The sequence below is a fragment of the Phyllopteryx taeniolatus genome, unplaced genomic scaffold (genome assembly GCF_024500385.1).
Source record: "Phyllopteryx taeniolatus isolate TA_2022b unplaced genomic scaffold, UOR_Ptae_1.2 contig_25, whole genome shotgun sequence".
NCBI lineage: Eukaryota > Metazoa > Chordata > Actinopteri > Syngnathiformes > Syngnathidae > Phyllopteryx > Phyllopteryx taeniolatus.
Genome location: NW_026903173.1, coordinates 1,143,446 through 1,160,948, shown reverse-complemented (window position 1 = coordinate 1,160,948; position 17,503 = coordinate 1,143,446). Strand labels below are relative to the sequence as shown.

Sequence of the window (17,503 nt, the reverse complement as noted above, 5' to 3'; positions counted from 1 at the left end):
AGTGTGTGGTGGAGAGGAGGGTCCGTCGGGAAGTCAAATCTCAGATTCAGGAGGAGCAGTGTGGTTTTCGTCCTGGCTGTGGAACAGTGGACCAGCTCTACACCCTCAGCAGAGTCCTTGAGGGTGCATGGGAGTTCGCCCAACCAGTCTACATGTGTTTTGTGGACTTGGAGAAGGCGTTCGACCGTGTCCCTTGGGGAGTCCTGTGGGGGGTGCTTCGGGAGAATGCGGTCCCTGTACGACCGGTCTCAGAGCTTGGTCCGCATTGCCAGCAGTAAGTCGGACTCGTTTCTGGTGAGGGTTGGACTCCACCAAGGCTGCCGCCCTTTGTCACCGATTCTGTTCGTACCTTTTATGGACAGAATTTCGAGGTGCTGGAGAGACTACGTCCTGCGGCTGGCCCGTGAATGCCTCGGGATCCCCCAGAAGAACTGGATGAAGTGGCTGGGGAGAGTGAAGTCTGGGTGTCCCTGCTAAAACTACTGCGCCCGCGACCCGACCCGGATAAGCGGTAGAAAATGTATGGATTGATGGATGGATGTTGGATATATTCAATATACCGAAGAGCTTTAATGCTGCCACAAATATAGATTTTAGTAGTGTAACATCTGTTTACTAACCATTAATAATTACTCGTTAGAGCGTCAGCCTCACAGTTCTGAGGACCGGGGTTCAATCCCCGGCCGCGCCTGTGTGGAGTTTGCATGTTCTCCCCGTGCCTGCGTGGCACTCTGGTTTCCTCCCAGATCCCCAAAATATGCATTAATTGGAGACCCTAAATTGCCCGTCGGTGTGAATGTGAGTGCGAATTGTTGTTTGTTTGTATGTGCCCTGCGATTGGCTGGCAACCAGTTCAGGGTGTACCCCGCCTCCTGCCCAATGATGGCTGGGATAGGCTCCAGCACGCCAGCGACCCTCGTGAGGAGAAGCAGCTCAGAAAATGGATCGATGGATGATTAGGGTGAGAAGCTCAGTCATCCGGTGGCTCAAAGTCGAGCCGCATTTAGAGGAGCCAGATGAGGTGGCTCGGGCATCCGTTTAGGATTCCTCCCGGACCTCTCCCTGCTGAGGTGTTTTGGGCACGTCACCCGGGATGAGGCCCCGGGGACAACCCAGTACTGCGTCTCTCGGCTGCCCTGAGAACACCTCGAAATCCCCCTGGAAGAGCTGGACGAAGTGGTTGGGGAGAGGGAAGTCTTGGCTTCTCTGCTTAAGCTGCTGCCGCCTGCAACCCTACCTCGGATAAGCGGAGGAGGATGGATGGATAATAATGATCTCAAATGGTAAAATAAATATTACCAAAATACAAATTAAAACGGCGGCACGGTGGCCGACTGGTTAGAGCGTCAGCCTCACAGTTCTGAGGACCGGGGTTTTATTCCCGGCCCCGCCTGTGTGGAGTTTGCATGTTCTCCCCGTGCCTGTGTGGGTTTTCTCCGGGCACTCCGGTTTCCTCCCACATCCCAAAAACATGCATTAATTGAGACTCTAAATTGCCCGTAGGTGTGACTGTGAGTGTGAATGGTTGTTTGTTTGTTTGTTTGTGCCCTGCGATTGGCTGGCAACCAGTTCAGGGTGTACCCCGCCTCCTGCCCGATGATAGCTGGGATAGGCTCCAGCACGCCCGCGACCCTAGTGAAGAGAAGCGGCTCAGAAAATGGATGGATAGATGGATGGATGGATACAAAGTAAAACAAATGTTTCTTTATAATGTGTCTTCAATGTAAAGTGAAAAGTATCCACATTAAATGCAAATTTAAGAGCTGTGTATCAAGTTTATTTAGTGCCAAACCCAAATATACAGTGGTACAGAAAGTTTTCAGAGCCCCTTAAAATTTTCACTCTTTTTTATATTGAGCCATTTGCTAAAATCATTTGTTATTTTTTTTTCCCACATTAATGTACAATGAAGTTGTGACGTTGTGTTAAACATAAATAAAAACAGAATACAATGATTTGCAAATCATGTTCAACCTATATTTCATTGAATACACTACAGAGACAAGATATTTCATGTTCAAACTGATCAACTTGATTGTTTTTAGCAAATAATCATGAACTTAGAATTTTATGGCTGCAACACGTTCCAAAAAAGCTGGGACAGGGTCATGTTTATCAGTGTGTTGCATCACCTTTTCTTTTTACAACATTCAATAAACGTTTGGGAACTGAGGACACTAATTGTTGAAGCTTTGTAGGTCGAATTCTTTCCCATTCTTGCTTGATGTACAGCTTCAGCTGTTCAACAGTCCGGTGTCTCTGTTGTTTCGCTTCATAATGTGCCACACATTTTCAATGGGAGACAGGTCTGGACTGCAGCCAGGCCAGTCTCGTACCCGCACTCTTCTTATGTTTAACACAACGTCACAACTTCATCGGAATTAGGGTTGTAAACACAGCACCCCATATTGACAGAAAAAAAATGGAATTGTTGAAATGTTTGCTGATTTATTAAAAAAGAAAAACTGAAATATCAGTATTCAGACCCTATGCTCAGTATTGAGTAGAAGCACCCTTTTGAGCTAATACAGCCAAGAGTCTTTTCGGGAATGATGAAACAAGTTCTTCACACCTGGATTTGGGGATCCTCTGCCATTCCTCCTTGCAGATCCTCTCCAGTTCTATCAGGTTGGATCGTGAACATTGGTGTACAGCCATTTTCAGGTCTCTCCAGAGATGCTCAAGGTTGTGTCCTCTCTCCGCTGCTCTTCTCTCTCTACACGAAGAACTGCACCTCAGCGCACCCGGCTGTCAAACTCCTCAAGTTGCAGATGACACCACTGTCATCGGCCTCATCAAGGACGGTGACGAGTCTGCATATCGACAGGAAGCGCAGCGGCTGGAGCTGTGGTGCGGCCGACACAACCTGGAGCTGAACACGCTCAAGACTGTAGAGATGATCGTGGACTTCAGGAGGTATCCTTGGCCACAGCTGCCCCTCACGTTGTCCAGCTGCCTTGTGTCAACCGTCGAGACCATCAAGTTCATTACAGTCTCTCACGAACTGAAGTGGGCGACCAACATCAACTCCGTCCTCAACAAGGCCCAGCAGAGGATGTACTTCCTGCGGCTTCTGAGAAAGCACGGCCTGCCACAGGACCTGCTGAGGCAGTTCTACACAGTGGTCATCGAATCAGTCCTGTGTTCTTCCATCACAGTCTGGTTTGGTGCTGCTACAAAAAAGGACAAACTCCGACTGCAACGGACAATAAAAACTGCTGAAAGGATTGTCGGTACCCACCTACCCACCCTTGAGGACTTGCACACTGCCAGAACTAAGACAAGAGCGTGCAAAATCCTCTCGGTCTTATGATCAATGCAAACTAGAACTAGCAGACATTCCAACAGCTTCTTCCCTCTTGCGATCAACTTCTTAAACACCTAACCTACAATTCCATTACAACATGCTGGCAATTTTTTGACTTGAGTTCATTGTCACATTTCTGTGGGGCCAATTATATATTACTCGTGCACTCACTGTTGTAGTCTCGCCACGCTGCACTATTTGCATATCTGTTGTTGACCAATACTGGCCACTCATGCCAAAGTAGCATCGGCTCCATTTGCACACTGATTGAGGAGTATCTGCAACATTTGCACAACCAACATTGTCCCAGATTAACGCGCTACTTGTCACTTTAAACTGCATACACTCCTTGAAGTCTCGGCGCCCTTTGCACAATGGTCATTGCACCGGACTATTGCAATATTAGTCATTCGAACTGCTGTAAGTGCGAGAGGACTCTGCATCGTTTGCACAATTGTGAAAAAAAATAAATAATTAATTAAAAAAAATAAAATTTAATTTTAACAACATAACTACTGATGATTGGTTCTTTGTAAATCATGGGATCCTATATATCCCGTAAAAGAAGCAGATAAACACAAACCGATGTTTTCTACTTTAGTAGCACCAAATAATTTCACTTGTATAAACATGATTAATAAAGGAAAAAAAATTAGGACCACTGAACGACACACAGTGTAAAGTAATCTTAAAAGTCAAACCAAATTTTGTGCCAGTGTCACGGAGCGACATCTGGTGGTGGTGCGGAGATGATAGACTGTTTGATAGATTACCTAAAGATATATCTAGATTATGCACTATTATCACTTTGATATTGCATGTGTCAGTATACCCTATGCCTGTTCAAGATTTAATGGAAAGGGCACCAATGTTTTTGTCCAATCTAAAAACATATACAAAAAAGAGATTTGTCATGGCAGGGGCAAAATAATCCAACATACATCGACGCCAGGTGTTCCTCGTGGGGGTTCCTAATCAATACAAATTGGGTGACCAGGTTGCAGGAGGATTTGAGTCTTTCATATGCTGGTGGTGTACGATTAATAAAAATGTTGATGGGATAAACTACATCCACTTCAATGTACAGAGATTAGGAAATTGGACTCAGAGTGGGTTGAAAGCTGTGCACGAGCAGCTCAAGGACGTTCCAAAGACGGCATAGCTGTCAACATGCTCCTCGCAAGAGAGGGAGGTGTTTGCGGTATGTTTGGAGAACAAACAATACTGCTTCAGATGGCAGCTTGACCAGAGCCATCGATGGTCTACGGACCCTCAATCAACACTCCTTGTGGGACAGCTCGGATGGACGTTTTTGGTAAATATAAAACCCTAATTTCACCAATATTGATATCAATTGCTGTTTTTGCAGCCATTCTGACATTATGTGGATGTTGTTGTATCCCATGCATTCGGGCATTAATCAGTAAATTAATCACCACAGCCATAACCCCCATGGAGAAATCGTATGGAGCTGATGTATCCATTACTGTATGATTATAATGATGATTATGATGATAATGATGATTTTGCTTTAACTGATTTGTTTCCTGATACAGATGATTACGATGTTTAAAATACAACATTCATATATGACAAGTTTACTCTGAGTGTAAATGTATTTGTTTCATAAAAATTATTCTACAGTTAAAAATCGAAATGAAGTGACTGTAAGATGATATGATAATTTGTGCAAATACATGATAAACAGGAGGGAAATGTTAGATCAATTGTAGAAGTTATCATTTATTTGCTTAGCTTGCATTAGTATAATGGACAATTTTAGATGTCTCGCCTTCAAAAAGAAGACTCAGCATCATCCGATGGAAGGGCGCCTGGACCAAGGACGTGATCGGATGTGGTCGGGGACGTGATAGGTGTTGGTCCAATGTTTTGTGTTGTGTCTTATTACTTAGAATACTATGTCTGGGAAAAACCCTCTTATTATCAAATATTTTGTGTTGTGTCTTATTGCTTAGAACATTATGATTTGTAAATCCCTCCTATTTCAAATAAAAGCAGGAGCGAGGGGTTGGGATTGTTTAGAGCGTGTTGAGAGGCTGTGATCTGAACAATCTCCCATACGCCCTCCTCATGAGAAAAAGAAACCAGCGTCTTCATTCCTTTTGTGTCTATTTTTTATAATGTTGGGTAAGATAAATCCAACAATAATGTACCGGCATTACCAGATAACTATTAACCCCTTTTTTGTCAATGTCTTTATGTCTAAAAAGTGTTCTTTGTCAATTGACTGTCAGTTGTCGTACTAGAGTAGCTCCAACTACCGGAGACAAATTCCTTGTGTGTTTTTTGGACATACTTGGCAAATAAAGATGATTCTGATTCTGATGTGCTTAGGTTAACTGTCTTTTTTGAAGGTGAACCTTCGGCCCAGTCTGAGGTTCTGAGTATTCTGGAGAAGGTTTTCATCCTGGATATCCCTGTACTTGGCCGCATTTATCTTTCCTTCAATTGCAACCAGTCGTCCTGTCCCTGCAGCTGAAAAAAAAAACCCACAGCATGATGCTGCCACCACCATGCTTCACTGTTGGGACTGTATTGGACAGGTGATGAGCAGTGCCTGGTTTTCTCCACACATGCCACTTAGAATTAAGGCCAACAATTTCTATCTTGGTCTCATCAGACCAAATAATTCTTATAATTATATAATTATAATTATTTCTCACCATCTTTGAGTCCTTCACATGTTTTTTTTTCGCAAACTCCATGTGGGCTTTCATGTGTCTTGCACTGAGGAGAGGCTTCCGTCGGGCCACGCTGCCATAAATCCCAGACTGCTGGAGGGGTGCAGTGATGGTTGTCTTTCTAGAATTTTCTTCCATCTCCCGACTGCATCTCTGAGCTCAGCCACAGTGATCTTTGGGTTCTTCTTTACCTCTCTCACCAAGGCTCTTTCTCCCCAAGTTGCTCAGTTTGGCCGGACGCCAGCTCGAGGAAGGGTTCTGATCGTCCAAAACATCTTCCATTTCAGTATTATGGAGGCCACTGTGCTCTTAGGAACCTTAAGTGCAGCAGAAATGTTTTTGTAACCTTGGCCAGATCTGTGCCTTGCCACAATTCTGTCTCTGAGCTCTTCAGGCAGTTCCTTTGACCTCATGATTCTCCTTTGCTCTGTGAGCTGTAAGGTCTTATGGAGACAGGTGTGTGGCTTTCCTAATCAAGTCCAATCAGTGTAATCAAACACAGCTGGACTCCAATGGAGGTGTAGAACCATCTTAAGGATGATCAGAAGAAACGGACAGCACCAGTGAAATACATGAATGTCACAGCAAAGGGTCTGAATACTTATGGCTGTGTGATATTTCAGTTTTTCTTTTTTAATAAATCAGCAAAAATTTCAACAATAAAGTTTTTTTTCTGTCAATATGGGGTACTGTGTGTCCATTGAGGAAAAAAAATGCAAAATTATTTTAAAAAATGGCTGCAATATAGCAATTGAGCAATGGCTGCTCAATATTGCATCGTTTTCTAAATTACAACCACATTGTGGAGGACTTTCCTGCTCAGTTGCCCTGCCATCGACTGGCAACCAGTCCAGTGTGCACCGTGCCTCTCGCCTGATGTCAATAATAATAATAATAATAATCTCCAGCTCACCTGTGAACCCTAATGAGTAAGTGCTATAGAAAGTGGATGGACTTCTCAACGTGGAGGCACCTTTTCATCCTTTTAAATGCTGACCGCAGTTTTTGCTTGAGTCATAACCACATCCTGTTTCTGCCGTTTCATTTCAGTCTTTCGGCACAAAACCCAAAAATGCAGAGTCCGAAAATGTTTAGCGGCAGAAAATTCGGTGCATCATTATATTATACCGTCTCTCAGTGACCAAGGGAGGCACACCAGAAGAAGCAGCAGAATTAATTGAACCATTAATTTATGATGCACTAACTGTTTGTTAAATGTTATTAATCTGAGTTTTCTCGCCACAGTTTGACCACACGGGACACCTGGCTGAGCAGGTACGTGTGAGCCAGGATAGCAGCTTTGGGTAGGCAGTTGGTTCTGATCAGAAGCTTCAAACATTGATCCAGTCTGTGTAGAAATGATGACAGAACAACAGTTACACCATTGACTTTCACCGCAAACGTCGGACCCTTCAGTCTTCTGTCACATGGGGTACTTAATTCCCCGGCAGGAAGGTCATGAAGGCCATGTTGTAGTTTCCCCTCACTTTCTGCTCCATCGGCCAGCTTGCCCACCATAGGGGTGTTACCGGACGCAGTGCCAAGGAGGAGTAAGCCGCCGTAATACTTTCCATAATGAAGGCATTCCTCGGCCAGGCCAAACTCACACACATTAATAGCCAGCTCTGCCAACTGCTTCCACTTCTGCTCTGACTATTGTTGGAAGTGTGCGTCTATTCCTTACCCTGATTGAACAACTCTCGCCACAACTTCCCGCTGCGTGTTCGTTGCTTTTCCAATGAAAGATAACCAAAGAATCAACCCAGCCCATAACCTAGCCCATCAGAGACACCTCGCGAGAAGAAACTCATTCATCCAGACGTTTCACCCTGTTCTCAATCGCTCTGCCTCGGTCAAATGGCATGGAAGGGTTTGCTGACAAGTGGTGCCATGGGAGAACGCTTTGTTGCCACCCAGAATGATGTACAGTATTGTTGTGATGTCATGGTGAAGCAACAGATATCGACGGATAATATAATAATACAGGAAGTCCTCGAGTTACGACGCACTCGACCTACGACTTTTCGTCTTTATGACACCTGTCCCTTGGCCGCCATTTTGTCCCAGCACCATAGTGTTTCTGCTTAGCTAGTGCATAGTGCTCGTCTGTGTTTGTGCGCCGGGAGTAAGTGTACATTTTTTCACACTCTCAGCAGTAATGGTAAGTACAGCATCTTATTTTTTTATTGAAATGTATTTTAGTTTCTTTGTACGAAGTATTAACCTTTCCTGCTACGGTCACCTGACCGTGGTCGGGAGATGCAGGTGTTAACGCCCTTCTCTCGTTGCACAGCTGAGCTGGGTGGTGGCAACAATAAAGGCATGAAGCTCTGATTTGCTGCTTTCATGGCATTATTAGCTCCTCTGCACATTCAACATCAACGGGTCCTCCGCTAATCGCTACCTGCGCGCATCCTTGCTCCGTCACAGTCCCGCCGGACGACGCCTGCGCAGTCCCGTCTCACTCACACATCGACGCACACGCCCACACACACTGAGCTTGCTGTCACAATCACGTGGGACAATACCCATCACAGAAGTATTTCGCCGTAAATTTCGACTTTAACGGTGAAAGCCGACTTACACGGAAATTCGTGTTACGTCGCCAGCGTAGGAACTTGTTCGTAAATCTCGAGGACTTCCTGTACTCGCAGGCATATATTCTTCATCCTATTCAACGAATGACTGATATTACTGCAGTTTTCTGAGTTTTGACTGGCACCATGGACAATATATCCGTATGTCTGAATTATACTGCTCCCAGGTGGCTGTGGTGCAAACACCAGAACTGGCACAATGTCCATTAAATTGAAGCAAAAAAAATGTGTCCAAATTTATTTTTATTCCACATTACATTTTTTTTGTTTTTTTCAGAGAGACATGGATGTATTGATGGCATTTTCGTTAATTTGTGGAAAGATGACTGAAGAGATGTAATATTGAAAGATGATTTGAGATACAAGTATGTGAACTTACGAACATGGTCACTAAATGAACTGAACTCAAGGTACCACTGGATTCTTAAAAAAGGACTCGAGTTACCTCTGCTTCTACAGCCCACTGGTAGGCAAGCTTCAATTTTCCCAGCTGCAAGACCAGCTCAAACCTGTGCTCAGGGTCTGTCAACAGTGCTAACACCTGCTGCTTGAAACCCTGGAGACCCAGAAGACAAAAAAAAACTAATAAGCACAGAGGAAGCCATCAATCGGTCGAACAACTAGGAATCAAAGAATGTGTAATGACAGGCCAATAATGAACTAAGTTCAGACCTGTTTTTCCAGGAAGTGGGCAACTCTGGTCCGTTGCTCTTGAGATATTGTGGGAAGCACCTTGTCGCCCACTCCAAAGTCCCTACTCATGGCAGCAGTCTGGTCCTCAAGGACTGAGAGCAGCAGGGAGTAGCTGACGATGTTGATCTCCTTGTCTCCCAGGTGTAACCCAGTCAATACATGGTTCTGCACGGAGAGGGAACATCTTAAATGATGGCTCATTTCTGTGTTCTGCTGTTACTTTACATACAACTGGAGCTGACTTGAAAATAAGTTTAAGGTGACTTGAATGCAATCATAAATATCTGACCTGTCCAAGTGAGCAATCGTGACAATCTCTCCCCCGACAACGTAGTTGAGTCTGTTCACAGAGGTTGTGTAGATGAAGCAGTCACCAACCCAGAGTCCAGTCTTCACTATCTCCTGGATCTCTCCCTGGACCTGAACCAGGAGAAAATCTATGAACTTATAAATGTAATGGTATCGTTATTTCACAATACAGTGAGTATTTCCACTTTTCAGTGATATATGGCCGTGGCCCAATGGTGAAGCTCATCGCCTACCACCGTGGGGGACCTACGTTCAAGACCCCGACTGGACCATCCGCCAACGCCTCATGGCTTTGGTGTCCTTGAGCAAGACACTGATACCCCAAAATGCTCCCCGGGTGCTTCAGCTGCCCCCCTGCTCCAGTGTGTTCCACTAACAAGTGTATGTGTTCACTGTGATGGGTTAAATGCAGAGAACAATTTTCATGTACATGCATGCATGTTCATGACAATAAAAGACAATTCTTCTTCTTCTTGCACTCTACACTAATTTAATTGTACTTTTTTTTACCTCTTTGTATTAAATGTTTATAAGCTGTTTTTTTCTTTGTTTTTAAAAGCTTTTAATCATGTAAAGCACAGTGAGTTACCTTGTGTATGAAAGGCACTATATAAATACATTTTCTTTGCTGTTTGACATATTGTAAGCGTGATTGTTTGTGGCACTGGCGTAGTGGCTTTCTTCTGGCGACTCGACCATTCAGTCCATTTTTCTTCAAGTGCCTCCTTATTGTGCATCTTGAAACATCCACACCACTTTTTTCAGATTAGTCAATTTAGCTTTTTGCAAACAATGTACAATATCTGAATACAGACGGTGGAGCAACCGATGTAGACAGATAATATAACAATACTCACAGGCATATATTTGTCATCCTCTGCAAATGGTACGATAAGGAAGGGGGGGAACCCAGAGAGCAGCTACGGGGCATGAGAGGGGAGCCCCCACGGCCAGCCGCCATGCAGCCCGAGGGGCCCGGCCTCAGGAGCACTAAAATGACTGCCAGATCCCTGACTGACAGTCATTGGCCCTACCCTGTGTATAAGTGCTCCCTGAGTGGTGTGGTGCATTAAAATCTGGAGTGGCCCGCGAGACTGGGGGAGGGATAGGGGTGGCTGTGCTTTGGCCACGTTTTCTCCCCACAGTTAGACCACATGGGACCCCGAGCCGGGCAGATCTTTGAAATTCTTGAAGATTTTGACAACAGTGTTGCTTTCTCTAATCACATATCTGTTAAAAAGAGGCATGAACTATTACATATGCATGTTGGAGTCGCCGACCCCTCCCTGTCCACGCCCACATTTGCAAATCACATTTAAATGAACCCTGCACCTGAGATGCCGATATCTGCATGATCATAAAAAAAGGAAAATGAGCAAGGTAATGAAGAAAAATAATTTTTCTGAATGTGAAGTTGCTCAATGAAGTGGAGCCACGCAAGAAAATCCTCTTTGGCACGCTGTCGTTAACAACACGCAAAAGAGGAATGAATGGGACAGCGCCTGTGCGGCTGTCAATGCTGTGGAGACAGAATAGCGCGCACACGCTGAACTAAAAAAGAAGTGGTCAGAAATGAAGGTGGATGTGAAGCGGAGGACAGCTGCCCAGCGCCAGTGTGGCCAAAAAAAGGCAGAAGAACCGGCGTGGAGGGCCTCCTGCCCGATGATAGCTGGGATAGGCTTCAGCACGCCCGCGACCCTCGTGAGGAGAAGCGGCTCAGAAAATGGATGGATGGGGTAAATGTCAATTTAAACACATTTTAATCATGTGCAACCGATGTCCATGTTCAAATGAAGTCAATTCAAAGGACTCTTTTTTTCAGTGCATGTGCTGGAGTCACGAAGCGATTGTGCGACTGGGGTTCTGGGTGTCATCTTTTAATGGCGTGTCTGCTACGTTGGCTTGATCCGGCTCGATGGGGGATCTTGGCGACGTCTCGTTGGACGATGGCACAGGTTGGCAGGAACACACACAACAATTCAGTTACCAAGGTACAACATTAGTGCATATCCCCCCCTCCCCCCTTTATGTCTATAACAGTTGTTTATGGCAACTTCTTACTTAAGGTCAGCCTATGTATATATATATAGGTGTCGGTGTCAGGAATAATGTGTGTGGATCGATGTGTGTCTATTGGGATGGCAGTGGGACCAGTAATTCGGGCCAGGGGCAAAGCTAAAACTAAGGGTAAACATTAACTACGTGGAGAGTTCTCAGTAAAAGTCAAACAAAACAAAAACAAAAGGAGAAACTCAGCACACCGCTACGGAGGAGAAAGGAAGAGAAAGAAAATGTAGCTAGCTTCAACTTGGCACGTATGGGGCACAGTGGTCGGGTGTAGACCCCAACACATGAATCAAGGAGAGGGAAGTTGCCAAGTAGAGGTTCTAATCTTGGGGAGAGCTGAATCCTAGTCCAGATTCAAAAGGGGGTAGAGAGGTCCGGGCGGCAATTTAGGTCAAGGAGGACCTCCTCCCCTATCTGTATGGGGTTAGGTTCGGGTTCAGTCATTCTTTTCCTACGGAAAATTTTGGGTCACGCATTTGGGCACTGGTTCGGAAGACCCTGCAAGTTCTAAATCTTTCGATAGAGCAGGGAGGCGATGCCGAAAGTCATGCAGTAACTGAGACTGACCAAGGCAATTAAGATGTTATCTGCTGCGGACCAGGAGTCCATGAGTGGGACCTCGGGTGTTCTGTCCTCAGTGCTAATAGTGCGTAATGTGTTGTCAATGTGGGTGATGTCAATCTCCTTCAAACTGAATCTGTTTCAGCGTCTCAGGATCAACTTCCAATTTGTACTGTCTGAAAAAGTTCTCATAATTGTCGGCTGGCAGGTGGTAGAGGGCAACGTCCTCAATATGCATAACGGCATTTTTGGTTTGGTTTGATTTGGCAGGGCGAGTCTTGTCATGGTGGTCATAACTCAGCGTCGCGCTTAGGGCTGGCGTGTTGACTAGCCATTTGGACCCAACAATTTCCGCATGAGTCGTAGTAACCTGGTAGCGAGGTGTAGCTTCTGCTCTATACCGCGACCCATCCTTCATAGGCTTCAGCCTACAAATCTCATCCGCTACATCTCGGATGAACAGTTTACTGGGACACAGGTAAGGAATGTTTTTTGCGAGGATGCATGTGAAAATTTGGCGCCAGATGCAGATCAGGATTACTATCATGATAGGCGACTACCGCGGGAGTACTGACTCGGACGTAAGTGTCGTGCTGCCAGATGCCAACATTAATTACAAGACATACAAGATAGTGGAACTCCCGAGAGAGAAAGCCAAGTGGGCTTGGACAGGGGTTATGGGGCTTGCTAGACCTTTAGAAAGGATGGTTTTGACTAAGCTCAGGGGTACCAAGTATGGAGGGATTCTACCCATTGCTAAGTTGTCTATGGATGAAGAGACATGACGTAGCATGTCATTAATCAATGTGGTAACAATCTGTGTTTGAGCATAATCCGTTTGGACCACCGACAGCAGCTGTCTAGTTTGGTTCAGGATGACACTCTAGTGTTGAGGACAAGGATAGTGCCCTCGAGTGTCTCACCTAACAATTGGAGGTTAGCGGTTTGTCTCTCCATACTGCGTCGAATATTAGGAATTTCAGTTCGGAGCGCCCCAATCTGTTTCTTAACCGTGTTTAAGCTGATGCCGTTAACCGTGGAGGTTCCTATGCTAAACAATGAGTAAGCCCCCTACAAAACGCTTTGAACGTCTGGGGATTCCGCTGAGGTCGGCCTGGGTGACGGCGAATTTTTCTAGTTGCTGGAGCAGGCGTATGGTGTCGAAGGCGGCATGGTGGATAGCGTTGCGGGAGCACGTGACTCATGGGGAGAACATACAAACTCACACAGGCGAGGCCAGATTTGAACCCGTCCTCAGAACTGTGAGGCAGACGTGCTAACCATGCCGCAGTGACAGCTAAATTAGCTCCTTAACGAATATGCTAAGTCTATCCAGCACAAGAAAGCCTTGTAGCTCAGTGGTTAGATCACTGGTTTAGTAAACCATTGCTTGTGAGGTCCATTCTAACTGAGGCCTGAAGTCAATTTTCGTAGTTGCAATTCATGATGCTATCCACAGTTGGAATGTGGCTGTCTGCTTGGTCATTTTGAGTGTGTCAAAAATAATCAAGTACGCTTTCATCCCTTGCGAATAAGCTGACGACAGAGCTTTTCAACCTTTTGTCGACTTAAATCTCAGAATACATGAAGTTTCATTTTGCAAATTAAGGTGTTGTAAGTACATTAGCTGAAACACTAACAGGCCTCATAGCTGGCAGCTCCTCCTCCGGTTGAATCTACAAAGACATAATGTAGAACCTTCTGACCTGCTCTCTACTTTTCCATCAACATCCTCAAAGCAAATAATGTGGTACTCTTTCTAGTCATGAAACCATACTGTTGCTCGCAAATAATCACTTCTGTCCTGAGTCTAGCCTCCACTACTCTTTCCCATAACATCATTGTGTGGCTCATCAACTTTATTCCTCTATAGTTCCCACAGCTCTGTACATCACCTTTGTTCTTAAAAATTGCCACCAGCACACTTTTCCTCCATTCCTCAGGCATCTTCGACAAATGACTGAGAACTATGAGAATTTCTTGGGTAGCCCCTCACTTACACTCTGGTCCTATAGATGTTTCTAATTTACATAGCTACTCCCACCACACTTCAGTTGTACAGTCGGTTCCATGACCCCCTGTCCTGCATGCTTCCACTCCTATCCCTGTCCTGTCCAGCCCTGTCCTATCTTGTTGTATCCTTCCCTCACAGGGGGTAGCACAACTGCCCCATACAACACTCGATTCTGTGTCATTGTACTAGATTACTTTCCTCATCTTGTTAACAGCTAGAGAGAGTTTTGTCTTTTGTTGTCGTCTTTTCCTCTATTATTTAGCTACCTTTTCACTCTGTCTCTTTTTTGTTTCTGAAATTGCCATTCACAAACTTTGCTCTATTCAACTGAACGATTGTAATTCTCAATAAATATCCATTAGAATACAAAGAAACATTGAATCATCACTGATGGTGTAGTGGTGTACTCGCCTGACTTTGGTGCGGGCAGCGTGGGTTCAGTTCCCACTCAGTGACGGTGTGAATGTGAGTGCGAATGGTTGTCCGTGTCTATATGTGCCCTGCGACTGACTGGCGACCAGTTCAGGGTGTGGTCCGCCTTTCGCCTAAAGTCAGCTGGGATAGGCTCCATCACCCTGCGACCCTAACTAGGATAAGCGGTGTTGACAATGGATGGATGTATGGAAACATTGAATCTGTATCTGGGTGGAAGGCCCTCGTGAGAATTGAAATCACGACCCCTGGTTTACAAGATCAGTGCTCTCGCCCCTGAGATATCAGACATTCTGTTAGCATTTTAGCTCATGAGCTTTTATCTAATTTTACAAAATGAAGAGCAAAGCTTGGAAATGTCTATGACCAGCTTGTTAACCATAGTGCTAATGGTAGGTTAGCAAAGGATGACAAAGTACATCATTGCTCAAATTGACTTTTCAGGAACCTGGTTTCCTACCTTGTCTAGCGTCATGTATAACAACTATGAAACTAGACTACAGGCCTCAGTGGGAATTGAACTCACGACCCCTGATTTACTAGACCAGTGCTCTAGCCACTGAGCTATGAGGCCTTTCTTTTCATGCTAGAGTTACCATTTTGGTTCACGAGCTAACAACCACAGTGGGCAATTTCATTGTCGGCTTGTTTAGAAAAAAGGTTTTCAGGAATTTAATTGTCATACCAACACACATTTACACATGCTATGGGGAATTTATAGTATCTGGGTGGTAGGCCCCAGTGAGAATTGAAATCCCGATCCCTGGTTTACAAGACCAGTGCTCTCGCACCTGAGATATGAGGCCTTCTGTTAGTGTTTTAGCTCATGAGCTAACACCGAATTTTACAAAATGAAGAGCAAAGCTTGGAAACGTCTGTGATCAGCTTGTTAACCATAGTGCTAATGGGATGTTAGCAAGGGATGACAGAGTACGTCATGGCTTTTGACACGCTCAAAATGGATATATAGAAAGCTGGTTTCCTACCTTGACTAGCGTCATGTATTACAAGTGTGAAACTAGACTTCTGGCCTCAGTTAGAATTGAACTCACGACCCCTGGTTTACTAGACCAGTGTTCTAGCCACTGAGCTATGAGGTATTTCTTGTCATGTTAGAGTTACCATTTTGGTTAACAATCTAACAACCACAAGGCTGCATTGTTGGCTTGTTTAGAAAAAAGGTTTCAAGGAATTTAATTGTCTTACCAACACACATTTACACATGATATTGCACAAAATTCAATACCCAAAGTCCTGGCATTAGCCGAATAAGTCGAAGTGAAATCACAATAGAATCAGAAAATAAAAATAAATAACGTAACGATAACACAACGATAACAACAATAAAACAAATGCTAAACCCCAGTTGTGAGTTAGCGCAAAGATGCAAATGCAGCAAAGGCCGTGGATGCAGCAGAAATGCAATTGGCTTGACCGCCGCGACCTTAGTGAGGAGAAGCGGCTCAGAAAATGGATGGATGGACGTCACGCAGGTTTCAACTTGAGAAGATTCACACGTGTGGGAAGGCCCTCCCTCCTTCTGCTAGACGACAGGGTTGCTGTCTCCATTGATGACTTGACTACAAGATGTCAACTGACTGTGATGACATAGAAATGGCGCCAATTAAAAAGGTTACTGAAGCAATTATTCAGCCACTGACATACGTCTGTCATTCCAAACTGATCAATGTTTTAATGTTGTGTATTGATACCATACACTTTGCTGCTGACGCAACGGGACGCCTCGTGAGTCACATTCTCATGCATTGCCTTTTATGGGAATGACGACCTCCCCAACATGGGCGCCACATAGGCACACGGGGGCGTACCCAAGAGAAGAGACGTAACCAAAAGGAGAAGGCCTCAGGCTGCAGACAGTCTGACCCTGTTGAAATCCCCAGTAAACCGACAATAACTGAACAAGGTGGACAACAAGTAGCCCTATCATTAGTCAAATAGAAAGCAATCGCCTTCTTCATCTGGCAGGAAGATACAAAAGCCATCTTATTATTACTACAGTGTTTAAATAAGAACATTTGCTAGCTCTCAAACATCTACTATACACACACACGCACACACAATCCTCTCAAAGATACAGAAACACTGCCATCTGGTGGATAGAGGGAGGGCCTTCCCACACGTGTCAATCTTTTCAACTTGAAACGACTTAAGTTTTTCAAGAATAAATGCGCAGGATTTCCTGTACTGTGAGGTTCCACCACCAAGTCTCCTTCTCTCCTTTCCTGCCAGAAGATACACCAAGTACTCTCTTGCCTGCCTCTCTGATCACCTTGGCTGCAGTGGTCCAGTCTTCTGGAGCTCCTCCTGTCCACCGAGATCCTGTCTCAGCTATTCCCGAAAAGCCGCGCAACACTCTTCCTTTCTCAGCTTCCACCACATGGTTCTCTACTCTGCCTTTGTCTTCTGAGTCCTCCTCCCTACCACCAGAATCATCTTACACAGCACCATCCTATGCTGTCTAGCACAAGGGTGAGCAAACTTTTTGGCTCCGGGGCCATTGAATTTAAAAATATGACAGGCGGGCCAAGCCAGAACCAGATGCTTACATATTAAAAAAAAAACCAAAAAAAACAAAGGCATTGTAGTGTTAATACTTAGACTTACTTTTAATGGGAACAGTGTTGTTTTATTTATCACTTTTTTTTTTGCCAGTGCATCAAAGTCTAGTGTTAGTTTTGTTGTGGCAATTCTCAGAACACATCTGAGGTGTTCATCACTCAGCTGGGATCTGTAGGATGTTTTGTTGGTGTTCATCAGACAAAAGTCTGTTCACACACATATGTAGAGCCCGCGGGCCGTA

At 44.8% G+C, this 17,503-nt stretch overlaps 1 non-coding gene and 1 pseudogene across 1 annotated transcript; both read right to left on the bottom strand.

The window, feature by feature from the left end:
• Positions 1 to 7,230: 7,230 nt before the first annotated feature.
• Positions 7,231 to 9,758, bottom strand: LOC133473423 (coatomer subunit beta'-like; annotated as a pseudogene).
• Positions 9,759 to 15,183: 5,425 nt separating this feature from the next.
• On the bottom strand, positions 15,184 to 15,256 carry trnat-agu (transfer RNA threonine (anticodon AGU)). Its single transcript has one exon. It is a non-coding gene; the product is annotated as a tRNA-Thr (tRNA).
• Between the last annotated feature and the right edge of the window lie 2,247 nt (positions 15,257 to 17,503).